Genomic DNA, 6,000 nt, shown 5'->3' on the forward strand with positions numbered 1-6,000 from the left:
CCTCCTCCTCCACCTCTTTATCTTCCTCTTCCTCCTCATCCTGCTCTGTCTCCTCCTCCTGCTCCTGCTCCTCAATCTCCTCATCCTTCTCGCCTGCCTTTCTCCAATTCCTCCCACAATCTTTCACCTCCTCCACCTTCTCCTTTTCCCCATCCTCCTCCACCTCTACCTCCTCGTCCTCGTCCTCTTTCTCTGTCTCCTCCTCCTGTTTTTCTCCTGCATTTCTCAAGCTCCTCCACCATGGCTTCACTTCTTCTATTTTATTTGCCTCCTCCTCCTCTTCCACCTTTTCCTCCTCCTCCTGGTCTGTCTCCTCATCCTTCTCCTCTTCCTCCTTCTCCTCCTCCTCTGTCTCCTCCTCCTTCTCCTCCTCCTCTGTCTCCTCCTCCTTCTCCTCCTCCTCAGTCTCCTCATCCTTCTCTCTTGCCTGTCTCCAGTCCCTCCTCCACTCTTTCACTTCCTCCACCTTTACCTCCTTGTCCTCTTCTTCTTTCTCCTCCTCCTTTTCCTTCAACTGCTCCTTCTCTCCTGCATATCTAGAGCTCCTCCACCATGGCTTCACTTCTTCTATTTTATTTTCCTCCTCCTCCACCTTCTCGTCTTCCTCCTCCTCCTCCTCTGTTTCTTCCTCCTCCTCCTCTTCCTCCTCCTGTACCTGCTTTTCTTCTGTGTATCTCGAGCTCCTCCACCATGGCTTCACTTCTTCTATTTTATTTTCCTCCTCCTCCTCGTCCTCTTCCTCCTCCTCTTCCTCCTCCTCCTCCTCCTCCTCCTCCTCCTCCTCCTCCTTTGCTGCGTATCTCCAGCTCTTCTTCCACTCCTTGAGGTCTGGAAGGCTATCATCGGCCCAGAGGCCCCGCCCCCTGAGGAGCAGCACCTCCTCCTGTACAGTGTTAGACTGCACCTCCCTGTAGAGCTTCCAGGCGCTCCTCCAGCCGAAGACCGCCTCCTTCTCCTCCGGGCGGTGGAACGCCCGCCAGGAACTGCTCCCCCACGCCGCACCAAACTCACGGAACCGCAGACGGAGAACCTTCATGGAGCCCTCCTGCCTCTCCTCCTCCTCCTCCTCTTCAGTCTCCTCCTCCTCTTCCTCCTCCTCCTCCTCTTCTGTGTCCTCCTCCTCTTCAGTCTCCTCCTCTTCTGTCTCCTCTTCTTCTGTCTCCTCCTCTTCCATCTCCTCTTCCTCGTCCTCCCCCTCTGTCTGTTCACAAAATATAAATGTTTATTACATTAAAACAACATGAATATCTGTTGGAATATTAGTAGGATATATTCGTGGTATATATTTGTGGTATATATACGTACTATAAACAAGTAGTATACAATAGTGGTACATATTAGTACTATGAATAAGTACTTTATCTATAACATCGTCACGTACTTTCGGGGAAATTGCTATACAAATATTTGTGGTCTTCTGTCTGCAGTTTGCTGTTTTCTGTTTTGTATTTTTTTAATGTTTTTTTGCTCTCATTAAATGTCCTCAGTGTTTGTTTGATAACCCCTTTGTCTAACGGCAGTGGCTCCGTCTAATCGTTTTCTTTTGGAAGTAGAGAACATTTTTGACCATAGTCTAGAAGGATACACAATGCTTTTTCCACAATATTCAAATTTATTGAAATGCACCTGTGTATTAGTACTGTATATGAGTAGCATATATTAGTAGTATGTATCAGTACTGTATATGAGTAGTACATATTAGTTGTATATATAAATACTGTACCTTGAGGGACTGAGTCAGAAGGAGGCTGGTAGCCAATCGGCTCTTCTCTAAAGCGTTGGCATGGTGATGCTGGGAAGTTAATGATGGCATACACCATCTAGAAATACAGACCGAAAAATAGACAGACAGACAGACAGACAGACAGACAGACAGGCAGGTAGACAGACAGACAGTCAGAAAGAGGGATTGATAGATAGGGTGATCGATGGATAGAATGATCGATAGATAGGTAGATAGATAGATAGTTAGATAGATAGATGGATGGAGAGATTATAGATAGATGATAGCTAGATAGTTAGATAGAAGGATGGATGGATGGATGGATGGATGGATGGATGGAAGGATGGATGGATGGATGGATGGATGGATGGATGGATGGATGGATGGCTGGATGGATGATGGATGGATGGATGGATGGATGGATGGATGGATGGATGGATGGATAGATAGATAGATAGATAGATAGATAGATAGATAGATAGATAGATAGATAGATAGATAGAATGATATCGTTATAGATAGATACATAAATAGATAATGGTAATACCTGCTCTGTGGGCGGAGCTTCCAGGACAGGTCGTTCCAGTTCCTTGGCTCTGCACCCTCGTCTGAAGTAGGGTGAGCTCCTGCCAGTCGCCAGGCAGAGTTCCAACCCGGGAGAAAGACGTCGGCCATCTTGGTTGCCCCAGCGGGGGGTTCTGTGTTGGCCGGCGTAGCAGTTACAGACATTCTCCAGGCCTGCTGCCAGTCGGGACGTTCACACTAAAGAACCAGAATGTGATTGATATTTATATTAGTCTATAACGATTCAAATATGGTTCATTATTGATATGAAATTACAATTATTAAAATAATGACGTTAATCTCACATAAAATAAAAATCATATTATTTATATTATTCATAATACTCATAATAATAAAAAAATCCTTAGCTCTTCTCTCTGCTGGCCTCTGGAGGGCAGAGTGCCTTTGGCAACCGCTATATGCATACATCCCCACCCCTGCTTTAACATGAGGCTGCTGCTATTCTGTCAGCCCTGAACACAACGCCCCTCTCCAGATCCACCATACTGTCTAAAGCAGTCTTTCTAAATCTCCCCGGGAATTAATAAAGTTGATCTTATTTTATCTTATGTGGTAAGCGAATTGATTGTTCACTGTTTGAATTGATTGATTGATTGACTGTTTGATAACCATAGCTGCACTTAAATATAAGCCGACCTGTTTGGCATGATCATTTAAAAAAACGTTCAACAAGAAGCATGTTTTTGATAGTGCTAAATGTTCGTCTTGTTCTGATAATTTTATTTATAATATTGAATCTGGTATGAAAGGCTTGCGTACATGCGTTTGTTTTACTGATGAGAGGAAATTAAAATAATAAGATCGCCTGCTAAATGCATTTATTTGGTCTCATTTATGAAGTATTTAACAAGTATTGTGATTTATCTCTTCGAAATGGATGGTTAAAGATCATATACAAGGTGATGCAGAAATGGCAGTAAAAATGGTCAGGAATGTTCATTTATGCACAAATCCGTTCTTCTCATAATTTATAGATAAGGCCAATTGGGTCTTGGTTTGTAATTTGAAAAGGTCGGTCCCTAGAAAAAAAGTTTGGGAAACCCTGGTCTAAAGCATCGGTTCTCAAACGGTGGTACTGTAGGGTGCGCTATTTCGTGGTATGCAGAGGAATTTTCCGTTATATTTTATAACATCGCTCATAATGGTGGTACGCGGTATAAAAAGTTTGAGAACCACTGGTCTAAAGTAATGAAAACGCTGTGTGTAGAGCGGAGTCGACCTGTGTCTCCAAGGCCAGCAGCTGGGGGGCCTTGTCCTGTGGTTCAGGGTGGGGGCAGCTGGGCCACTCCCTGTCCCACCATGGCTTCTGCTGCCTGAACACAAAGATCATGGTCTTCCAGGTTGTGGCCCACACGGGGAGGGAGTAGCCCCCCACCCGCGGCTGATACCTGCCCAGGTACCGGCTCTCCGTCACCACCTCCCACGCCTGACCCTCCCCCACACCGGTGTGGCCGGGAGGCGCTGGGCTGGGCTTCACCTTAGAAGAGATAAGACGAGATATGGTAATAGGTATTTTATTAATCATAGATGGGAAACATATGTGTAACCGGAAAAAAAGGGACCGTAGTGTAGAAAATAACCAGCGCCTTTTCATGCTAGTGCATCGCTGCGGATGCTAATAAAGCTAAGCATAGTGTACCATGTTAAGACTTAATAGAGATTAAACCCCCAAATGAGCATGAAAAATGCCACAAGCAGTTGACCAGCTAAACGTCATATACAATCCCTGAATGAAGCTAATGACAATAAAAGGCACATTTCCCTTTAAAAGATTAGTCACATTTTTCGAGCCACTGTTGTTGAACTAGTACGTTTTACGCGGTGGACCACGTAGTTATAATACATTCTGGTGTGACACTGGGTTAAAGGGAAGTTGTTTCAGTTTTTGAGGAGGTCTGCTGCAAAAATCAGAAAAAACAGATTGTTGTTATGACGTAACAGATGTTATGACGCAACACTTCAATGTAGATGGGAGGCACCTCCCATCTACATTGAAGTGCATAGGTTTAAAAGTCGTTCTGCGTAGCACGAAAAAGTCGGAGTAACCTTTTCCCGATGCATGGGCTTACATTTCATTGTCGGACAATCGTACTCTGGGACACGATTCAATAGATACATTTGCGTGAGCAAGAGCACGAAAGCGCTTGATACCGGGTGAGCTAGATCACTCGCTGTAGATGCTAACCAGTTTCCAGGAGTCTGTCCATCCCGCGCTGGTCTCCTCCTCCCTGCTCCTGGCGGCTCCTGCTTGGGACCTCCTGCCGGGGCTGATGGTGCTCCTCAGCGAGGAGGTTTGGTGACAGCGCCTCCTCTTGTTCGGCTTGAGGGTCTTCCATGACTCCCCCCAGCAGAGCTTCAGCAGGTCCACCTCCACCTTCCTCTTCACCAGCCGGGGAGGGGGGGGGGACGCCTTGCGTCGAGGTGCAGCAGGAGGCGGGGGTGGAGGTCTGTCGGGCCGTTTCAGGAACTTCCTGAAGTCTATGACCCTGCCCGTGTTCCCCTTCCCCTGGGATACACGGTCCTGCATTTCCTTAAAGAGGCTACGTATGACGCACACACACACACCGACACAGCTGGTCAATACCACTAGTGATACTACTGATGGTTCACCTAGACTCTGCACATCCACCCCTTCCCAACCCTCCTACTTATTGTATGTTGTACGTGCTGGTACTTAATGTACGTGCCGATGTATGTGGTTTTTAGTTATAGTACTTAGTAATAGTACTTAGTTATAGTACTTAGTTGTGTAGCATCTAATCCTAGTGAGCTCTGTTGTATACGGGGAATGGGTTAGCCTAGCGATTGTTAGTGCTTTGCTTGGTTCTGTGGACATCCTGACTGTTCCACAGCGATATATTCTTTCACCTTCTTCTGATAAATGTACTGACTGTAAATCGCTTTGGATTAAAGTTTTGGAGTAAACTTAAATTCCCTAAATGTAAAAGTAAATGTACACAAAATCGGAAAAAACGTTAAAAGTTGAATTTCCTAACAAGGATGTCTATTTAACTTTTTTCCTTATATTTCATATGAGCAATCAGTTCCTCATTCTGAATATTTGTATGGATAATATGTGTATGAAGGGTAAATATTGCATGAGTAGATGCAATTGATGCACTTTTCTCACACACACATAAGCAATTAACTTTCCATTGAATTGTCTAAAAATCGATGTACACTATTGCTTATTAAAGTCATAATACTAGTCCATAATACTACTTATCCTATATCTTTTTTCATGGTTAGGCTTGTGTAGCAGATAGTTAGCAAAGTGACAAATCTGCCAGATATAGAATAAGGGGGTTAAGTAGGAAATGCAACAGGTATTTCTCTCCTTCCAAGTAATTGCGATATTTGAATATCTTAGATTAGTGAGCTCACTCATTGATGGCCGACTTGGTGTTCTTGATGCTCTGTGGTTGGCTGTCGATGCTCAGAGTTTTCTTTTCCGATTGGTCCCTTGGCTGGACTCTTTTCTCCGGTTGGCTCTTGGTGATGCCTGTGGCTCTCTCCTCCCCAGCCCTCATGACCTCAACTGCACAAAACAAAACACATCAGAACTCATAGACCTACTTCAAATACTTTAGGGTTGCTGTTACCATTGTTGTGCACACACATACAGACAGATCGTTATATTCCACCTCGGTCAGAGAAGAGGGGAACGTTCAGACACGGGTTGGCAGGGAGTG

The sequence above is a fragment of the Pollachius pollachius genome, assembly GCF_949987615.1.
Source record: "Pollachius pollachius genome assembly, chromosome: 18".
NCBI lineage: Eukaryota > Metazoa > Chordata > Actinopteri > Gadiformes > Gadidae > Pollachius > Pollachius pollachius.